Source organism: Liolophura sinensis, chromosome 12 (genome assembly GCF_032854445.1).
Source record: "Liolophura sinensis isolate JHLJ2023 chromosome 12, CUHK_Ljap_v2, whole genome shotgun sequence".
Classification (NCBI taxonomy): domain Eukaryota; kingdom Metazoa; phylum Mollusca; class Polyplacophora; order Chitonida; family Chitonidae; genus Liolophura; species Liolophura sinensis.
The window spans coordinates 14,624,689-14,648,460 of record NC_088306.1 but is presented as its reverse complement, the minus strand read 5'-3'; positions in this window follow the sequence as shown (position 1 = coordinate 14,648,460).

Sequence of the window (23,772 nt, the reverse complement as noted above, 5' to 3'; positions counted from 1 at the left end):
ATATTTATCCACAATATACAACAAGTGATCTTCAACGAATGTTAGCCGGAGTATTGTCACCTAGGCCCCCGCGAACACTGAGTGGGAGAATGTACATATTCCCTGTCCACGCCCGGGATTGAATCTGTACCCCGTATGTCCTTGCGTCTTTAACCGCTCTGCGGTTTTTTGAATCAAAAATGTACCAAGTGCTTGGGAACGGTCAGTGGAGTATTCTCCACTGTCTCCAGCCATAAACTTGACCGCCGCCAGAAAAGTGAAACATTTTCGATCTTGAGCTAAAGACCTTTTCATAACGGACAAGTCTGTTTATTAAACGGGATGTTTTAAGATGCCACACGCCAGGTTACAATATCTAATGTGTTAAAATCGAAAGACGGAGAAAATACAAAAATGAAGTACACATCAGTTAAGAGGCTATTAAGCACTGTCCATGCAGGAAAATAGTTCTTTTTTCTGATTTTTCCAACCGAGTAAAATGGTTTAAAACATTATTGTTTTCGGTGGCACATAATGACCTAGAGGGTATCAGTGACGTCATATCCATATTTTTTCTTGGAATTGTTCGTATCATTCGGAGAATGCCTTTTGTACATCTATATGTATATGCCTATGGCAGATGACCTCCAGGAATCTATATGATCTATGTTAAGTGACATAAAACTGATGTCACTGACCTCAATATGGTCAGAAAATGGTACTAGAATCAAGTGCATTTTACTAGGTTAAAATGTCTGGAAAATTTGATATTATGACATATTATGAGTTTTTTCCCCTTGTATTGTCATCACATATCTTACATCTCATCTACAACTGGTATCCAAAGCATAAATCATGAAGTGGTTAAAACTACTAGGGAGTAAAGGGAAACATATAAAAAAGTTAAGAGAAGTACAAAGGCTGTAATATATTTTGACTCTTGTCAGCTTAATACTTTTTCTTGTAACATATAAAATGGCAAAAACGACTGTCGCTTAATTTCGAGGAGAATACATAAAAAATCACAGACTTTAACTCATGAAACAAAAGATCATAGCCGTTATAGATGTCTATACGGGAACACGTCATGCCTCGAGCAACGATACTTTGTTGCAGCAGGACTCTTTTGGTTGCAGGACATCAATAGCTGCAGATAAAAGCTGAGCAGGAAAACAATTGCCTAGCCTTTTTAATGACTGTCTTCAGTTATTCCTAATCCCTAGTCCAAATCCCTAGTCTTTCTAAGACGTTATTCGTTCAGGGTACAGTTGATCGCATGCAGAGCCAGGCAGATCTGTTTTGCTAGGCAGAGGATAGTGGCGAACCGAATAAGTACATAATTAGAAATGTCTTCATGAAACGTCATCCACGCTCCATCCACAAGTATTTGTAGCTTTAGGTGAAGATCTCGTTAGGGTATTGATCCATTTGAAGCCAGGCTTATGAACGTATCTGTCGTTATTAGTTTAATGATCTCTAGGTGACTTCATTAACCACAGTCCGCTAGCATTCCACGAAATCCTCGAAAAGGATTTAAGGCGTATGCATATAGGATTACGGCTCTCTTTGTAGTACTGTCTCTCAGAACCCACCCCCCCCCCACCCCCACCCCCCCAAAAACAAAAACGTATGAGCTATCAATCGATTTAAAGATGGAAATCTGATGTTTAGAATACTATTGTTGTCTGCTGTACATTCAATGCTGTTATTGTTGTACCCTGTATTATGAATACCGTATGGACTTGTATGACTTGATTGGAAGGATAAGCCATCCTGAATTATTGCTTACCCAATGTAAAATTGGACAGCGTCAGTACAAAAATGCACGTCAGCATATTTCAAAACTACAAATGTAACCGAAGTATTCTAATTTTGATTTTATTTTAAGAGGCAACTGAATAAGCTGATAGATCTCACTATCTCAGAAAGTTTTTTTTTGCACATTCACTGTGCGTGATCATCCATGATATAAATAAGTTTTATATTGTTGATATTTAATTTTCTGTCTTGATTGTTTATTAATTGTGATGAAAACACAACACTTTGAGTAACTTTAGTCGAGTGACAACAATTTTCCCCTAACTACACACACGCCTTAGTGCTAGGGCAAAATTTGTTGCTATTTAAACATTTACATGAACAAATGGAATAAAACCCTAACGGAAGTCAATTGAAACAACGCCGTGTTTCACCAACTACTTTTGACCATTTACCGCAAAAACTCCTCTGAGCCACTCAGTAAACCAATGCTTTTAATACCATCTAAGTTGAAGGAGTCGCTTTTGCAGGGAAACGGGAAATCTACAAGCAAACAATTTGTGCGTACTTGTGCGGATAGGCTGAACAGTTAATCATGATGCTGGTTTTGAGATATTTGTTCAAGGCCCACACACTTCTCCTGCAATGCCACCATGCCCGGATCCACTTTTGTTGAAGGTCATGAGAAAAAGAAAAAGATGATCAAAAGTTAATTAAGGAGCAGAAATTATCTAATCTGTTTTTAAAATACTATCATAATGAAAATATTTTTGCAACTGTTATTTGTGTGAATGATCTCTGGTTTCTTAGGTTCGGTAGATTATTGACCCGTATCTCGCTTATTAGCTTTTTGTTCGCTATCAACTGTACATCGTCTTTACATTATATTTCCCGCAAATGTTTGACTGAGGCCATCTTAAGAAGCCCTGGACACTTTCTCGATGGTTTGTTGTTTACTTTTTACTGCCTGTATATCACCGTTTTATGGGTCTATTAGTGAGAATCGCCAGAGACCCATTATAGGAATGAAAAAATGTGAAGAAATGGCTGGAAGTAGTTTCAACAAGGCACGCCGTGTCAGTGCGCTTAACGAAATAAAACGTATTTTATGGTCAAATGTTAGCTACCTTTCGCGATGTTTTCTTCGTTGTTTTGTAATGATTATGCATTGAATACAAATTGTAATTGTACTACATCATAGGTCGGTCACTACTTATCCTTGTGAGAAGACTGAAGCTTACCGTACGCTAATATTACTCCGAGCGTGAGGTCACTGGCTGTTTCAGTCTGGTAAAATTCAACTAAAAATGCGGCGATTTCCAGTCGATTTGCCTTACTTTACCTGTGCGTCAAATTGTAAACTATTACTTTGTCGATCCAACGGAGCAGTTAATATTTCGGTCCCGTGGATAGCTCAGAAATGGGTACCAGTGGAACTTTCCCCGGGCGAAAGCCTGGCCACGAGCTGGGTGTTGCAAACTCTGCGGGTTCTCCGGGGACCACGACGTGAGTCCTGCAAACTCTGTGGCTATCTCTAGGGACCACGACGTGAGTGCTGCAAGATCTGTGGGTTCTCCGGGGAATGACCTCAGCGTTGAAACTGAAGATAACTCTTACAAGGAAATCTCGACCCAGGATTATGACCAACTGATGATGTCAGTTGATGTTGGAACTCATGTTTAATATAAACAAAAACATGCGGGCTGTCTTCAGCTCAATTAATGAAATCGGTAAGGCGTAGCCAAATATCGCCGCTCGTCCATGGGATTTAGAAGTCAAACGGGGCTGACGGGGCTGGATCCAGTGGGAAAATAAGTCTGGGAAAAGACTCCGAACTACATGATTCTAGTACTGATAGTGACTTGGAGCATGACACTAAGGTGTTATTGGCTCAGTCTTATCAGAGCTCACATAATCCGGATGATTTACTGTCAGAAATAGCACAAGAACTGACTAATGAGATATCTTCACGTTAGGTCTCGGAGAATTTGCCGGAGACGTTGAACAAACGTTAGGCGCGCAAAATGACCGACAAGAAACATTTTGAGGAAAAAGCTTATGAAATACACCAGGCCATAAAACTGTAAAAAACCTCCAAACATTGTGAACAAAGAAATGCCTCATTATTCTAAGAGACAAGATTTGAAGTTATCGACCATGCATAACCACACTGGTGAAAGCAGGCATGGCTGTTACTCAGGTAACCGATATAATGCTGCAAGCCCTGGCTGAGACAAAACAAGTGGACATACGTCAGCTGGTGCAGTTGAACACTGACGTTATTGCTTTATTTATCGCGGCCGAGAAGCCATAAAGTCTACTTTAAATAAAGATTATTGTATGCTATGCCCTGCACAGATACTAATAACAAACTTCTTATATGGTGATAACATGGAGGGTGAGATCAATATGCTAAAACTCTCGAATAGCGCACTTTCTCCCTCACAATACTCAAGATCGAAACGGAAGCGGGGCAAAAGCTCAGGTGATCATTTTTAGGGGGACGTTGGAATCAGAAGCCCTGGACAGGCAAGACGCCTTACAATCCAGAGTTCCGCCAAAAAAAAGGGACAGGGAGAAACAGACTTGGGTCAAAAATGATAAAGTACTTGTGCAACAAAGCCAGTTCATTTCAAGCTGGCAAAGTTAAATACTATTTTTATGCATGTTAAAAGTTGACCTCTGACAAAGAAATACTAAATACTGTCTCTGGGCTTTACATAGAGCTTAGCAATCCCCCAAGTCCAATCATACTTTGTGGGGAGCAGGCATTTTTTGTTGGGGAGCATTCATTTAAGCCGGGTGAAAACTGTATTGTTAAACTTGGTGTTATTGAGCCAAGTATACATGAAGAAGGGCTGTTTATATTCAAAATATCCATTCGGTCCAAGAGTGATCGGTCATATAGACTTATTTTAAACCTGAAACGGTTGAACATACTAATTGTTTACCATCATTTTAAAATGGAAACTGTGTCGGCTGCTATTAATCTTATGACACCAGATTGTTTTATGTCTTCAGTGGACCTCAAACAAGCGTATTACTCTGGTCCTATAGCCAGCAACCATAGAAAGTATTTAAAGTTCATCTGGAGAGGTCAACTATTGCAGAGCGCATGATTTCCAAACTGGCTGACATAAACTCATGAAACAAAAGATCGCAGTCGTTATAGATGTCTATACGGGAACACGTCATGCCTCGAGCATTTGTTCCTGCAACGATACTTTTTTGCTGCAGGACTCTTTTGGTTGCAGGACATCAATAGAGGAAGATGAAAGCTGAACAGGAAAAAGAAATCCCTAGTCTTCGTAATAACTGTCTTTCTAAGACTTTATTCGTTCAGGGTACAGTTGATCGCATGCAGAGCCAGGCAGATCTGTTTTGCTAGGCAGAGGATAGTGGCGAACCGAATTAGTACATAATTAGAAATGCCTTCGTTAACCGTCATCCATGCTCCATCCACAAGTATTTGTAGCTTTAGGTGAAGACATCGTTAGGGTATAGGTCCATTTAAAGCTAGGCGTGTGAACGTATCTGTCGTTATCAGTTTAATGATCTCTGGGTGACTTCATTAACACAGTCCGCTCATATTCCACGAAACCCTTGAATAAGGATTTAAGGCGTATGCATATAGGATTACGGCTCTCTTTGTAGTACTGTCAGAAATCGCTTTTGCAGGGAAACAGGAAATCTGCAAACAAATTTGTGCATACTTATTCGGATAGGCTGAACAATTAATCATGATGCTAGGTTTCAGATATTTGTTCAAGGCCCACACACTTCTCCTGCATTGCTACCATGCCCGGATCCACTTTTGTTGAAGGTCATGAGAAAAAGAAAAAGATCATCAAAAGTTAATTGCGTAGAAATTATCTAATCTGTTTTAAAATACTATCATAATGAAAATAATTCTGCAACTGTTATTTGTGTGAATGATCTCTGGTTTCTTAGGTTCAAAAGATTCTTGATCTAGCTTATTAGCTTTTGTTCGTTATCGACCGTACATAACCTTCAGCTTATATTTCCCCCAAATTTTTGACTCGGGCCGTCCTAAGAAGCTTTGGACACTTTCTTGTTGGTTAGTCGTTTACTTTTTACTTCCTGTATATCACACCGCTTTTATGGGTCTATTGGTGAGAATCGCCAGAGGCCCATGATAGGAATCAATGTGAAGAAATGGCCGGAAGTAGTTTCACCAAGGTACGCCGTGTCAGTGCGCTTAACGAAATAGAACTTGTCTTATGGTCAAATATTAGCTTTCTTTCGTGATGTTTTCTTCGTTGTTTTGTAATGATTATGCGTTGAATACAAATTGTAATTCTACTACGTCATAGGTCTTCGTGAGAAGACTGAAGCTTACCGTACGCTAAGAAAAGTGTGGTAATTTTGATGCCTACATGAAAATTTCCGAGCCAGTTTTGTTGGAACTTAAGTGGTGGATAAATACCATTTGTTCTGTCTCCAATCTCATAAGTCATGGTGAAGCAGACATTGTCATAGACTGGTGCCTCCTTAACAGGGTGGGGTGTAGTATGTGAGGGCGTATCTAATGTTGGTTCCTGGACCAGAGAGGAAAAGGATTTCCGTATGAATTATCTAGAGCTCTTGGCATCCAATTTAAGCTTATAAAGATACGTTACGCAACAAGCATGTTCTTATTAGAGTAGTCCATGCTACTGCTGTTGCTAGTATTAATCATATGGGTACCAGTCTCTCAAGTGTCTGTAACCGAATTACCACAGAAATTTGGCATTGGAGTATCGCTCAAATAGCTCACATGTTCCTGGAGTTGTCAATGTTAACGCTGAAAGACAGTCCAGGATGTGCAGATGGGAAACAGAATGGGACAAAAATGTCTATTATTCTGTTACTGATCAGCCTAACACAAAGCATGATGTTGACTTATTCGCATCACGGGAAACTTTTCAACTCACACCATATGTATCGTTCAGACCTGACCCTAGAGTCCATAGCATTTGATGCATTTAAAATGTCTGGGAAAAGTTAAAATTTTTATGTCTTTCCTGCACTCAGTGTGATACCACAATTTCTGCGGAGAATCCAAGATTAAAACGTGACCTGGACAGTGGTAGCACCATACTGGCCAACACAGAGCTGGTTGCCGAGACATGTGAGCATGATGTACAAGGAACCAATCGGATCATCAGCAGGAAGGATCTGCTCGTACTTCACAGTTGCACAGAACATTGGGGCTTGTGGTACGAGGATTGTCGGGAAATACATTAAGGATCGAGGGTTTTGAGAAAAAGCTTTAGAAATCATGTTACGATCATGGAGATCTAGAACAAGAACACAATATGCAGTATACCTCAGGAAAAGGGAAATGTATTGTAATACCCATGGGTTTCCTCCCACCACAATGCTGGCCGCCGTCGTATAAGTGAAATATTCTTGAGTAGGACGTAAAACACCAATCAAATAAATAAATAAAATGTAACACCCATGGGCTTGATCGCTCTTCGCCACTTGTAGAACAAGACATAAACTGTCTGTCCGAATTGTCTAAAGCATTCAAGCTTCACCTTAGAGGTAAGTCTCGTTTAATTTTACAATTATGCTTGGAGCCGTGCTTTCAATTATTATCCTTTTAATTTTATGTCGCGAAAGTTTATCGAATGCGCTTGCTCTATTTTGAGGGTCGTGACGGTAAATGTCACACACCGGTCGGTACCTTGATTGCCTGTGATTGAGTACGCAGCGAAAAGATTTACAGCTTGTAAAGTTACCTACATGCATGTATTTAACAGCTCCTAATTGTATTTAGGCCAACCTTGCATAGATAGTCATCAAAGTGGATATAGCCGCAGAATACCGGTATTGGTGATGTGGAAGTTATCAGATGGGGGATATGCCATATGACCTTGACCCCTTTGGTCACTGCCCTATAGCTGATCTCCCCAACCGCGTGAATGCCAACAAACTTATATAAATTTTTTCATGCAATTTTGTGGAATTGGCTCTTAATTACATTTGCTATGTAATGAACATTTGGATATAATTATAAAAAGGATCCAAAAAAGGTTGACAGAGTAGCTGGTTGTGAGTGTCTGTGTTTTTCGAACTCATTTTGACGTCCGCAGCATTGGTCATTCGCTGTGCAACATTCACGTGATTGTTAGACCTCGCGAGTTTTCTGTCCAGAAGGCGATCTCTTTTGTTTGCGTGATCGCATCAAGTCATTACACAATTAAAGTTTTACCAGGGCAAGCAGTTGCTGAGGAGTACGTACAATGTAAGTGTTGGGAAGATTTGATTTTTAAAGTTTAATTGAACAATTGTACATAAATTTATTTTTATGACAAACTAACATTGTTTGTATTAGGTGTAATGTTACTTCGAGAGCCTTTAGTTTTTGACACACGTGCATGTAACCATAGTGTTGCCGAACTCACACTTCAAAAGTGAAACAGACCTGTTCAAGATGGCGGACAGCCTTCGAACTTAAGGTGACATGCACTTCTTAAGACTGACAACTCTATACGTTAAGTTCGATACACTTAAATGAGTTACCATGCTGACAGATGACGATTTAATTTAAATCGTCATCTGTATACCAGCCGTCAACCACTAACGACGTCCCAGGTCAATAACTGCAAGGTCAGTCCCCTCAACCTCAAAAATTAAACCCGAGAAAAACTATACTGTCTTGGTTCCTCGTCATAATATTAAAACGATGGTTGAATTTAATGTCTGGTAATCATTTTTTTCGGTTTCTCTGCCGAATCTTCCAGCGATTATCTCCCTTGATGACGTGTTGCACTCGGTGGTAGAAACCAATGAGCTGTTGCTCACAAAAAAAAAACAATTAATGACCAATTTTACGTTATTATTCATAGAGCTTTTTTTAAAGTAATTTTATCTAGGCCTTTCTAGCCCCCCACTGTGCTCTTGTTCATTTACAATCAGCCATTTCACAGCTCTTGGGCTCTGGATAAAATGATATTTTATTTGATTCTTCCTTAACATTCGCACCTCCTTCAGATGTTTTCAACAGAAGCTTTGAACATTCCACATTTAGTATTTTGCTCATGTTTTAAGTGTGTATTATAAACTGAACAAAAATATACACGCAAACCCAATATTTTGATGAAATTAACCGCGTTATCAAATTATGAAATACCGTTTTCATATGGGGGAGGGAGGGCATAAATGGACTCTTAGCAATATATTTCCACAACTGATGGGAACGAACAACAGATGGTAACACTGAGGCAGATTTGGAAACAGGGGTGGGGTCAGTTTGGGAAATTCCGCACTTTAGGACCGAGTATGTTCGCCGTTTGCTACAGAACTGCTACACATTGATGACGAATAGACATGATGATATTGTCAATTGTGACTTGTGGTATGTTTTATCACTCCCGTTTGAGGACCAAACGCAACTCAGCATTGTCGTTCTGAAATGTTATCTCATGGCGCCTGACAAATGAGACGACTATTGGGCGCAGGATTTCATCAAAGTATATCATCGCACTCAACTTACCGTCGATTAAATGAAGATGTATGCAATGCCATGATTTATGCCCGCTCACACATGTACCCCATCACCACCGTATTGCACCTTGTGCACCACTGCGGCGCCGTCATAGACCTCTTTGTAGCTGAAAACGGAATTCATCTGAAAACCTAACACGCCGTCATCGAGCCAAAGGCCAACGAACATGAATGTCATGTGACTCTGGCGTCACGCAGTGGTAAGATCTATCCCATGGAGTGGTCTACGGGCTCGCAAATTCGCTTCTCAGAGGCGATTCCGACACGTTTGAGTGGAAATCCTGTTATTATGCAGCCCGACTGTTTCAATACCTGTTGCAGTGGTTGGCCTGAAACGGTCGCGGAGGCGGAAGAGGCGAACGTGGTGGTCTTGGTTGGGGGTCGTTACACACGGTCGGCGGGCATGCGGGCAATTAACTGTAGTTTCGAATTCTTCATTACGTCTTCTGAGATGACTAATCGTTGACACATTAATGTTAAGGGCTCTGGCGACAGCTCGAAGGGTCAAGCCAGCGTGGAGCATGGCGATAGCACGCTCTCATTGGGTTTGTGGCAACGAGGCATCGTGCCTTTTGACTGTGTTGTGCGGGTGGCCTTTTGTACACCTGAGAGCAAGGGGTGCCAGGGGAAGGCCTTACAGGTCACTTAATACTACAGATAGGGGTACATCTGTCTGAGGGTCAAAATAGTGAATAGACTTGAAATCGAAAACACTTCGGTTTTAGAGACTGGATTGTACACTGGTATGGGGTTTTGCTCTTAACAAGCCCTCGGTACTATATTGACAAAAATCACAGGATTGTCTTGTGAAATATTGCAAAAACAAAATTATGCGTTTATATTTTTGTTCAGTATAGATACACATGGACGTTTAACTGAAATGTCTTAACATATAATTAAATAATGTGTCCGTCGGTAAGTCTATAAATTAGTAAACTGTTTTCTAAAGGATGTTTGTATTGATTATTCTCTAGATTTTTTGTGTGAACTATTTTCTTTTCTAGAAAGCTGAAAACCAAAGGATTACCACGACAAGTCATTGCACCAGTCCATTCAGCTTCGAATTGTAGCAGCCGTTGTTGATGGTGTTTTCATATGTATTCATGTATTTGACAGGTTTTGCAACTTTTTTTGACAGAGTATATGATATCCGAGACGAGCAACGGAAATCAGACAGGGCGGAAACAACAAAGCAACACCAGGATATGGCTGAAATGATCGCTGGGTTGCATAAGGTATAACATTTATACACAGCCCATACGCATGCAACATTTATACATCATACACCCTTAAAAATACATATTTACAAGGACACAACATGTATACGTAGATATATGCCTACATACACAGATGTACATATACATAAATGCCTACATACACAGATGCACATATACATAAATACCTATATACACAGGTGTACATATACATAAATACCTACATACAAAGGTGTATATATACATAAACACCTACATACACAGATGTACATATAGGTAAATACCTACATACACAAATGTACATATACGAAAATACCTCCATACACAGATGTACATATAGGTAAATACCTACATACACAGGTGTACATATACATAAATACCCACATACACAGATGTACATAAAGGTAAATACCCACATACACAGATGTACATATAGGTAAATACCTACATATACAGATGTACATATACATAAATTCTTGTATACACAGATGTACATATACATAAATACCCACATACACAGATGTACATATACATAAATACCCACATACACAGATGTACATTGTTACGGTATTGAAAACAGCAACAGAAAACAGACTCAGTGACTCAATATTACAATGTAAACAATGCTTTATATATATATAATGAGACGTACAGTTTTACAGACAGTTCAACAACAACATTAACATACACATCAGTATTACCGGTCTTTAAAAGTTTCCAGTTCACCTTTGCATCCCAAGGAACGTGTTCCAGGAGATCCAACGTAAAGACCATGGGATAAACACACAATTCACACAAGTCACAAATTGTCCTAGACAGGTACTTCGCCCGGTTAGCGAACACGAACACAGTACACAGGTTACACAGAACTGGAACAGTCAAGCCTTTGAATGACGTCACACCCGCAGAGCACAACACAGGGTAAATACAGGCATGGAGGTATAATCCACTTCAGATCAGTCACAGCTCCCGCAGAAGCTCACAAACGAGCCGTTCAGAGACGTAGAGTAATGTCAACTTGTGGCAGAACGAACGTCCTTTGTAAAAAACTGAAAACTTCAGTTTAGAGTCCTTGACGACCCTGTCGGTCAGGTGAGGTCAGCGTGTTAAACAAATTACACAGTCCACACTGTATAATCATAATAAAGATCCGAACACCAATAAACGTGACTTCCGCAGAAATTCACATAAACCAGACATCAGTACTACTGTGGTACACAAACGGTGCCGGCATAAAAATCTGTCCTCCCAAATGAAACTGGCATCACCAGCTCATATAAATATAATGGACTCGATACGAGAGCGTCGCACACTCTCCTGGCTCCCAGTGGATGCAGCAAAAATACCTCCTGTCTGCACAGAAAACACGGCTTATATACGCTCCAGGTGGATTCAACTATTCTTAGACACAGAATTAACAGCCAATGAACAGCCAGTTAAATAAACAGAGCATTGAACAAGGTGCCTTCGGCCAGGTCCGCGCTGTACATATATAACAGGGCCTGTTATGCTTTCACAAAGGTCCGCAGACTAACAGTACATGAAGACGTTAAATAGTCATACATAACAACATATACATAAATACCTGCATACACAGGTGTACATATACATAAAGACCCACATACACAGATGTACATATAGGTAAATACCCACATACACAGATGTACATATAGGTAAATACCTACATACACAGGTGTACATATACATAAATACCAAATATATATATATATGTGAAAAAAATTATTCATATTTAATCCGCTATTTTCAAATGTACTATTACATACGTATTTCTTTGCAAAAAGTGTAATAAAATTTATTAAATATTCATGCCGGCCCCATCCAGCTATTATTTTGAATTTATTAATTTTTATGTAATCCTGCCGTATTGTCTAAGCAAGTTGGTAACTTTTTCCTGAAAGATTTTACCACTGAGGAGAAAATAAATAGATGCGCAATGGTTTATTTTTCCGTCCTGCAAAACTACATGTATCAGAAACTATATTTCCTATTCGTGAAAGGTATGAGTTTGTACAGATGATGGGATGGAGAAGCTTGTATTGAAAATTTCTCAATTTTGCTTATGCTGTACAAGAAAGAACGTTTATGAAACTATCTGGGAGATTTCCAATATCTTCTGGATAAAGAATCGTTTTCCATTTATTTACAGGCTGTAATTCTTAAGTTAGGTTTATCTTATCTTAATCTTGAGTTAGGTTTATCTTTCGTAACCTTGTCAACATCCTGTTTTCTTTGCTTTCATCGCTATTCTTTTGTCGACGCTAAGAGCGGGACGGTATAGTTCGGAACTAATAGCTGAAGGGTAAATCTTATCTTTCTATTCGTTTCATTTGATTACTCTAGGCCTGAATATGTACCAGTAATGTTATAACTTGCTTTCAGTTCATTGAAAATCAACAATTTTGCTGTTCCAATATCTCTCATATCTTGTTGGGGTCACTTTATTTCTCACAGTGCTCCAGGCTTCAAGCGTATCTTTCCAAAAGGGGTTTTTGAATTTCTTGTATAATTTTCGCAAGGTAATCAGGTCCTGTTTGTCATATGTCAAGTGTTTCTGACAAGTACTGATTAATAATGTTCATCCACTCTCTGCCATCAGAGATCAAACGTTTTACCCAAGATATTTTAAGGCTGTTAATATTGTAACCGACACTGACCAGACAAAGTACTATTTTACTGTAATCTAGATTCAATGTCTTTCTTTTTATTCTGTAGGTTTTGCCATTCCATACAAACTCGTAAAGAATGGCAGTTAAGTCCTTGATATAATATAGCGGTAGTGATGGCAGATTAGTAAACAGGTGCGTGACAGCGCCATGGATTTAATCCCTGTAAGTTTCCCAAGCAATGTTAAATTTCTTAGTCTCCATTTGTTGAGTTCCGCTTTATTCTTCAAATTTTGCTTGATAATTTATTTTGAAGAATTCGTTCAAACTGAATGTGGAAAACTGAAAGTCGAAATCTATAACCCAATCTAACTTCACGTCGAATTTTAGTTCTAAAGTTGTCATGGAACCTTTTCATGCAACTTTTGTCTTTTCGACATTGATTTTCAGCCCTGACATTTTATACAATCTGTTTAATACAGAAAGAAATCTTCCTAATGGAAACTCAAAACCGTCAAGAGTTAGCTGTGTATCGTCGGCATTTTGTCCTACTCTTTATTCAGTTGTTCTACTAGCTAATAAAGCTAGCGTGCAACACTTGAATTCTTATTCATGGGTCTAACGATATAAAAAGCGCTGAAAATCGGCTTTTATTTGATTTTGTTCGTAGCTACATCAATGAAACACACTGATTTAGCCAGTAAGTTCCTCACTATATACGTGTGAGGCATGATACCCTTATATGGTCGATTTATTTATTTGATTGGGGTTTACACCTTACTCAAGAATATTTCACTTATACGACGGCCGCCAGCATTATGGTGGGAATAAACCGGGCACAGCCCGGGGGAAACCCACGACCATCCGCAGGCTGCAAACAGATCTTCCCACGTATGGCTGCAGAGGAAGCCAGTGTGAGCTGGACTTCACAGCGACCGCATTGGTGAGAGACTCCTGCGTCATTACGCTGCGCTACTGCACTAACCAACTGAGACACGGAGGCCCCTATATGGTCGATCGTCCAATGCAATTCTTCTGTAACCTCTGTCGGTAAATCCTTGTATTTGTAATCTGTTTTGTTGAGAACCACAAGTGGCCAATGGGCGCAGGTAATCCTCCATAAATAAATAAAGCAATAAATTAAACATAGAAAGGGCCATCTAATCCAACACGATGAATATAGAGTCCCTAACCCCAGCTTAAGCGGATTTATACACAATCATGAAGCGGAGGTGTCAGAGATTGTGGACGATCTGTCCATATTTACTTACCAGAGAATTACACTCGTTACTAAACTTTAAAAAATTAGTGAAGGCACTTGGTGGAATATCCTTGATACACAAGTTTTTGCAGTAATAACTTGTGATGTTGATTAAAATCGTCACATAACACACAAGACCTAACCAATGCTATAAGGGAGATATACCATTCGGTATATTGCTGTCCAAGTAAGGATAAATTACCATGTCAACATTGACACTATCTCTCTTATCGTACAGTCTTCGAGAGAGGAAACCTTTTTGATCTTTGCACAGATATAGGCCTAGAATCTGTGGTTTCCTTTAAATCCAGCAAAGGTGAATATACGTCTTTCACATCCTTCTCTAGGTATAGATTGTTTAAAGCTAGCAGATCCTCAATATATCGTTAGGTGAATGGGAAAGATCGGGTCTTGTGAGGATTGCTCCTTAATAGTTTCTGCATATAGTCGTATTCATACGAGAGCAGATATAGGTCAGCCAAAGGATGGGCACATTTGGTATCCATCGGAATACCTATTCACTGTTCAGACATTTTCGTTAGGATTGTTTTTATTAATATTCTCACTAATTTTGTGATATATTTTGTGAGAAAACGACACATTTTACATTCCTGAAACTTCAGTATCTTTTTGGAAAAGAAGTTGTGCTTTTTGGTAAACATTTGGTTGGGTGATTTGGCAGCAATATTAGCGGAAATTATTTTTTTTTAAATAATTTCCGCACTTCTGAAGTATATCCGGCAAATACTGCTATCTGATGCAATTTTGGACGCGGATTCCCAAAATGCAGGTTTTGCAAAAGCGGAAGTTACATCTGAAAACCGGAAGCGAGTATATTTCCTTAATCGATGAAGCTAGAATAGAATAGACTAAAGTTTTATTACATAAGAGGCTGTGGCTCAAAACATATACAGACATACTGACATATAATCATTATATAACGGGTAACATTATCTATAGGTTTCGCAATCGTGCCATATTTTGCTCTTAAACTTGGAAAGGTTACTCATGATACATATTTTTTCATTTTCAAAGATGTCGGGGCGTATATAAGCAGGATTCCTAAAATAACCCGGGATGAGTTTCACCATCCATAGCTTTCGCCGAGGATAGAATGAAATGTACATTGTCGCGTGAAATTGTTCTGGGACTCCTGGCGTGTGGCGTCTATAATTGGTTTTTGTCAACCAGCTGAACATCCCGTTTTATGAATAGACCTCTCCGTTCATCATCGGACGAGCGTTTTGACAATAGTCTTTCTAACATGCGTTGACGACCACTTGTTTTATAGTGTGGATAAATCTATTAAAATAAAATTATTAATAATAAAAATAAAAGTTAAATACACCTGCTAAAGCAACGATCCCGGCGTTCAAGCCAGTATTCCCGGCCTATTTGGTGTCACTTCCTGTTACTTGCATGGTGTCTATGCATTGAGATATTATAATTAAAAACGTACAGCACAGAGAGTAAAACCAGAGCAGCGACGACATTGGACTAGCTGGCAAATAGTCACACGTAACCGGTGAAATACGGTCTCTGGTCAATTTATCTCAATTACGGTTTTATTCTAACTGTTTATGTAAATGCATAAATAGTAACAATTTACACACCCCTTAGTACCATGGCTTAAGGAGAATTAGGTAAAACAAATGGAGTGATGTTAATTGCAATTTATTAGACGTTACTGATCTATGAATACCCAGAATGCTGTGCTGTCATCTCATTTAACACACAATCACATTAAAACAATGCAAAGGGTCCAGGCCTCTTTTTAACACAGCTCAACGATTTTCAGCATACATATAGAACATATACAGCTCTTATTTCACAAAGAATTTCAGTTTTACAGCTATAACAGTTTTCTGTCACAGTGATCTGCAAATATGGGTGAAATTGACCTTTTTCGCAATTTACCACAAAAGTATACTTTGCAAGATGAAAATAAGACTGGATTGGTAATCTGGACGTCAAAATACGTCAGATAACATGATTAGAATGTTTAAATTCAAATTTTTCATTTTCAAATGACATCACTTCCGCTGTATCAGTTAAAACCTAATTTTCATACACATTCCTTTCTTTCACCTTTCAGATAGAGTTCAGGGAACGTTTGTTATGGGGGTCATATGGGGGTCAAAATTAGAATATTTTGAAGCTACCTTTGAGTCAGTTAAGAAAACCAGAAAAAAACGCTATTTTCAGACATTGAATTATTTCCACATTGATGGACAGCTTACAGCTTACTGGGACGGGTCATTCCTTGTGAATAGAAAGTTTGGCCAATGCACTGAACTTGTCAGTGGTGTTACACACAGACTACCACAGAACTACACCAATTCCGCAATGGGTTACACCATTTTCTTCTAGGAGATGGATCATGGAAATGTTACAACCATTATGCCCCATACCCATGGATCTGAAGAGCGAATATTTCTGACAGATGGGAGGAATTAACCAACATCTTCGTGTAAGCTTGACGAAAAAAATCTGTTGTTACCAAGGCGATGTATAGAATAAACCCTAACATACTCATTCTCAACTGTAACAATCTTACCTGGAAAAGCTTCACCATCATACTCGACTACACACCATTCATGTATGTGTCTAATCCGTAATACCGCTGGTCGATGCAGAACGTTAGTTTTCTCCATTGCAAGAGATGTGTCATCGGCAGCAAGATGAGGAATCACACTCTCAACAGCTGGTTAGTTACTCTGTCTATGACCGACCCCTATAACCTTCTGGTTTCAGCCTCTGACGAAAAACACTCGTTCTTCTGGTTACAAGTGGTGATTGACACGATCAATGTTAGCCAATGAGCAGTCCGTACAAGCTGAAAGCCTTCGTGAAAGACTACAAATTTGGCTACGCTGGCTTAGATCATCTCGCAGAAAGAAGTTCTGAATTTGAGTGTACATGTCTGACTTCGCGCTAGTGTACGTTCCTGGCTTTTGGCTTGTCACGAACACTATTTCTTTGCATGCTAGTGACAAGTACATGTACTTTTTAAAGAATTTACCACTGAAGAGTTGGATCATGTCGTGATATTTCAGATCCTGGATTAAGGCAAAATCGAAAGTAAGAGTCTTTCTGATCTTCTCTGAAGTCTGGTCAAAATGACGAAGCAAATGGCGTGTTTTGGATGGAGGACTATCTTCACCTAATTCCAATTGTAAGTTTAGCTTGGAAAGACGACTGCAGCGCATCATGTATTTACAAAGTTCTTTAAACTTGTTTTCCCAGTTCTGCCATCAATTTGACCTGTATTAAAAAAATAATTAAATGTTCAGAGAGAAAGACTGTTCAAGAGAGTTCATCTTTTGGGTGAGAAGGAATCTGGACAGGACACTCGACCAAGATCAAATGTGGCCAAGTTTTCACATTTCAAATATTGTGAGGAGGTAAGATTTGCCTCCCCTGCACTGAAAAATATCCCACTGAAGACGTAAATAAACCCAGAGCGTTATATACTGCGTTTTACCAGGCAAAATCTAGAGGACAAATGGCCAAATTACTTGGGGATAAGCTCTGTGTGGAAGGTAAAAGAATACACCCAGCAGCACTGGAACAAACAGACCCCCCCCGGGACCACGAAGCGATCTTTTACATAAGTCAAAATTTCATTCATCATATTTGGTATGTTCCTTTTCACTATGTTAGCTGTAATTTGTTGTACAATAACGTACCCAGAATTTACGTTGTCAAACAATATTTTCACCTTGCTACATAACAAACAACAATTTTGAAGTGATTTGAAATTTTGACTTAAGTCTAAGATCTCTTGGTGATTTCGACGCCTGAGATGAGATAGTGAATGTGACTTTATTATCTGTAACCATCAGCCGGTAACCAGACCACTGAGTCCAGTGAGAGTACTTTTTGATGACGGAAATGGCAAACTGAAAGTACACTCCTTTAGTGTGTGTGTGGGGGATAAGATCCAGAGTTATTTTCACTCGTACACGTGGGCCGTGTAAAAGCGGCATATTTTACATAAATCTTTGCTTTTAGAAAGTTTATAGAGAAAAATAAACAAACACTTAAAAGAAATAATAGACGTCAACAGGAAAAGAATAAAACTTTCTCTGAATTCGATGGAAGTCGTTTTCCGCGAATGTGAAGGACGTTTATTATTCAGTATTAAAGTTCTCTTTGAAATAAGTACAGGCTGTAACACAGTAAGGTGTTGTGACTAGACGTATACGTATATATGTATGTTTTTTTTACATGTGTAACGGAACGACTGTGCAAATAGCCGCCCCTGACCACAGTTCGTCAAGGATCACAAGGAAACCGGGCCGCAGGTACAGGATTTGTCCACCAGGGACGCGAGTCTACATGTATGTTCTTTTACATGTATATTATACTTATAGCTCCATGATCCGATACAAGTAATAAAACTTTACTCTCCTGACTTTACTCTGAAACGTCCCACAGGGACAGCTTTTGTTTTGAAAGAGATTACTGAAGCATGAACTCCCAGACGCGTTAATCCACTTGTGTTCAAGGGAGGAGCGACCCCCGTGGCAAGGAGGTGAAGTAAAGTGTCCCTCATTTTTACATATGTCCGACCATTTTACGGAAAATATGCATAAAATAGAGGGTTTATTAAAGTATCCTAGACTATGCCAGAAAAATGGAAAATTTACTTCTTTTTTATGCATATATTTCTTGTTTTTTTTTTAAACCATGCTCTACGTGTTGTAGTACCTTTACATGTATCCTTTAACCAGATAGCATTGTAACGATCTAGTTTTTCTATTTAATTCCGTCCATGTATCCTTTAACCAGATAGCATTGTAACGATCTGGTTTTTCTATTTAATTCCGTCGGCTAGAACATTGCTCGTGTCTTTCCGTCATCACTGATAACTATTAACTGCTTCTCTTTGCAGGAGTCCGTTCCGATTCCATATTCTATGTACCTTCTTTATTTTAGATAGGTATAGATGTCATTTAGAAAGTGGATTAAGTAACAGTATTATCGTTAATAGGGATTACACTTTCTGAATATAGCACAGATTCTAGTGCTGAAATTTCGCTGAGACCACTGCGGGTTTCAGAGTCAGAAACCAATACGCCAGCAATACATGTCAGCCGTCTAGACCACTCGACCAACAGGTCTTCCACACAAAATAGAAGGTAGACTTTACAGCAAACATGCATTACCCCTCTGATGATCACAAACGATGTCATTCCCTTAGGTGAATATATATCAGATAGGTATAGATATCATTTAGAAAGTGGATTAAGTAACAGTATTATCGTTAATAGGGATTACACTTTCTGAATATAGCACAGATTCTAGTGTTGAAATTTGGCTGAGACCATTGCGGGTTTCGAACCAGCGACCTCAGAGTCAGGCACCAAACCGCCAGCACGTCGTTTGTGATCATCAGAGGGGTAATGCATATTTGCTGTAAAGTCTACCGGTCAACTACTTTCTATTTTATGTAGAAGGCCTGTTGGTCGAGTGGTCGAGTGGTCTAGACGGTTGACATGTGTTGCTGGCGTATTGGTTTCTGTCGGTGGTTCGAAACCCGCAGTGGTCTCAGCCAAATTTCAGCACTAGAATCTGTGCCATATTCAGCAAGTGTAATCCCTATTAACGATAATACTGTTACTTCTTTATTTCTTTGGTCATTTGTATTGAGTCTTGTTTTGGATTTTGACTTTGCGATTATTGACTCTGAACGTTAATTATGCTTGGCAGGTGGTATACGAATGTCTATTTCGAGGCCTAGATCAGTATGTGTTCTTGTTTTCTGGATGTGTTCGTTTATTGCTGTTGGTGTCTGTTTAGAACGTTAATAAAAAGTTGGATTTCTTTTATAGCACTTTGGGAGTAAATACCAATCTCATCAAAGAAAAGTACATTGAAACATTGCCTGGATGTATTATTTGATTGTCGCTGAATGAGGCTATATCGCAGAGCGTAGGCAAAAATTCCACATTCGTTCATGAAATCAATTTTTCTGTATCTACCAAGAATAGGTCAAATTATCGCCTTTTAGTAAATACCAGATGCAATATTTATAGTTTTGACATTATTCTAAATATTGCAAATTTTTATTGCTATCCGCTTGATAAATTTTAGTAAAGTTATTACCGATTTTGGATTCTAAAATTCTACAATTTATAAATAAAATAATAGCAAAAGACCGATTGGATTTGCTCTTATCGATTTAGTGCCAAAATTCTCAGAATAATTAGTATTCTAGCATGGTATACGATCTGAATACTGATTTCACTCCTGTCCCTGTGGGACGTTTCAGAGTAAAATCAGGTGAGTAAAGTTTTATTACTTGTATCGGTCACACAAGGATTCGAACTCGGGTATCTGCAGCCGAGGTCAAGCGTTCTACCAACTGAGGTAAAGGGAAATTCCTACTAGTATAAGCACTGGAAAGCTGCTCCCGTTACACTCCTTCCCAATTAAATTGCGCGTCTGCAAGCTGCTTGGCATTGAGAAAACAAGAACAACCTCATACCAGCCTGAGTAAGACGGCCTGGTAAAACGTTTTAACCCGACGTTGTTGCAAATGTTAGCCACGTACACAGTACGTCACTCGTCTAGCTGGGATAAAAACCTTCCTTTTGTCCTGATAGGGCAACGGAGCAAGAGAGCACGAGGTGTTCTCCCAATCTTCTGAGGTTCGGGTATGAACTAGCCTGTCCAATTGATCGCCTGCTTGGTATCCAGTCGCAAGGAGGATCCTGTCCGAAAAAGTATGTCCGATGGCTCCAGCATACGAAGAAGGTAGCATTTAGGGCAGTACAGAAGCGTATGGGTAAAGCGGCACGTAGGCAGATGAGGAACTTCGATCGGGGAGTGAAACTGCGGAACTACAATTCAGGAGACTTTGTTTGGAGGTGGTACCAGCTGGCAGTCAAGGACAAATTTGGCATAGGATGGACTGGACCTTTCCAGGTTGTAAAACAACTTACATCTGTCACCTATCTGGTCCGAAAAAGTTCTTTTTCCAACATAAAGTATCCCATATGGATCATCTTAAGCCTTATGAAGGGCTTCTTCCACCTCATGGTTGGGAAGGCACGGTCGTGGAAAAGTTGGAAAGTCAGGATACCCTTTCCGATGATGGCAGCGAGCGCACAGTGGCTTGGTGATTCTCCGGGCACAAAGGTGTTTCAAAACCCCACAATTCCTTCCTTTCGCAGCGTAACCTCTGATGATGCCCATCGTACAAAATGTGGGAGGCGAGTTTGAGGGGAGATAACCTGTGAGGAAGTGATGGGGGTGCGGACTGCGGGAGAGACCTGCTGATAGGGACACATTTTTTTTTTCGTGAACTTTCTGTTATTGTACTTCGATTAAATTTTATATTTATTTCGGGTAGACGCTTTCTGTAATTTTCGTTAATCGTTGAAACCATTTTGTTTCACTTTTTGTGTGTCGCCTCGCGTCCCTGGTGGACAAATCCTGTACCTTCGGTCTGGTTTCCTCGTGATCCTTGACAAACTTGGTCAGGGGCGGCTATTTGCACAGTCGTTCCGTTACACATGTAAAAGAACATATATATATATACTGTTGTCTTAGAAAATAAGCACTCGCATACATAGAGTACGTCTAGTCACAACACCTTACTGTATTACAACCTGTACTTATTTCAGAGAACACTTTAATATTGAATACTATACTTCTTTCACATTGGCGGAAAACGACTTTCATCGAATTCAGAGAAAGTTTTATTCTTTTCCTGTCGACAGCTAATATTTCTTTTAAATGTTTGTTTATTTTTCTCTATAAACTTTATAAAAGCAAAGATTTAAGTAAAATATGCAGCTTTTACACTGGCCCGCATGTACGAATGAAAATAACTCTGGATCTTATCTCACACACACTAAGGACAATATTTTCAGTTTGCCATTTCCGTCATCAAAGGCAGTCTCACAAATGGTCTGCCATTCAGTGCAGGGGAGGCAAATCTTACCTTCCCACAAGATTTGAAATGTGAGAATTTGGTCTTGGTCGAGTGTCCTGTCCAGATTCCTTCTCACCCATACGATGAACTCTCTGTATTTCTCTATCAATATTTAATTCTGTTTTTTAAGGCAGTAAGAATTGACTTGGTGCTTACTACATCAATAAAAGAGTGATTACCTTTATCCTGGCTCTCTTCTGTATTGACTTTCTTTCTCTGCTAAGCCCATGAACAAAAAGTTTTAACGCATACTTTGATACGTCAGATATGTTAGTTGCACTTCAGTATCTGTATTTTGTTTTTTTCAGCTTATCAAGTGTCTCTGTTACTTAATGTGTCTTTATCTTATAATTTCTCAAGTCCGAAAGACCCTGGTCATGCTTTTGTATTATTCTGTCATACTGCTTTACTCTACACATTCTTCCATTTTCTCTACTTTATTCTCCATTATTTTCAGCCAAACATTCATTTCACAGGCATAGCCTGTTAGATTGCCGAGGGTCGCATGTAAAGGCGGGCTCACACACAACGATTTTGCTTTCGATTTTTACGTCCGATTTTTGGTCCGATTTTGTTTGACGGAAACCATCCTATTACCTTTCGATTTGTTTCGCGTAGACATAACGATATAACTTCCGATTAGTCGACTCATTTCTTTGGTTGTCTCGCGGATCTGCAGAACGCGGAGAAAATGGCGTCAAGTGATACTGACTGCAGCAATGACGAAATTCAGCTCGCCCTCCTGCCAGCAACAGCGGCTACCCTTGTTTTCTCAAGAAGAAAACGAAAGCAAAAATGGACGAGGGAATGGATTGCCAAACGATCCAAACTTGAGCATATTCTTGCCTTAAAAGAGATCCGTCAGCACTCAAAATTTTCCTGAGGATGAACCATGGTGCGTTTGAGAACCTGCTGAACGTTGTGAGGAGGAGGGGGGGGGGATAAGATCCGGAAGCAGGACACCAGGATGAGAGAAAGCATTCCACCCGGAGATCGACTTGCCATTACTCACAGACATCTTGCGGAAGGTATTCTATACCTGGATACACTCAACTTGCTGCAGCATATATCACCAGAATAACAAAAGCAACTCATAGGGACCGTTGATTATTGTATTACAATATTACATGACGAAGTAGAGAATCAAAAATCAAAAACAATAAGCCAGCATAACAAACATATTATCACAGTTCTGTTATTAACATTTCTTCAAAGCTCAAAATGCAACTACAGTAAAGTCACTGTTCATTGCATCATTTGTAATGTTGAATGTATTTCAGGTTTAAGATGTAAAGGATACCAATGTAGAGGATAATCTGTGTTTTAGAATGGGAAGATTTATAGTACATGTGCAATATGGAAAACATAGCATTAATGACGTTTCACAAAAGAACTTCGTTAACATAGGATCAGCTTAAACATGTTTAAGTGTTTAAGTAATAAAAAGGTTACAATAAAAGATTAAGCATGTTTATT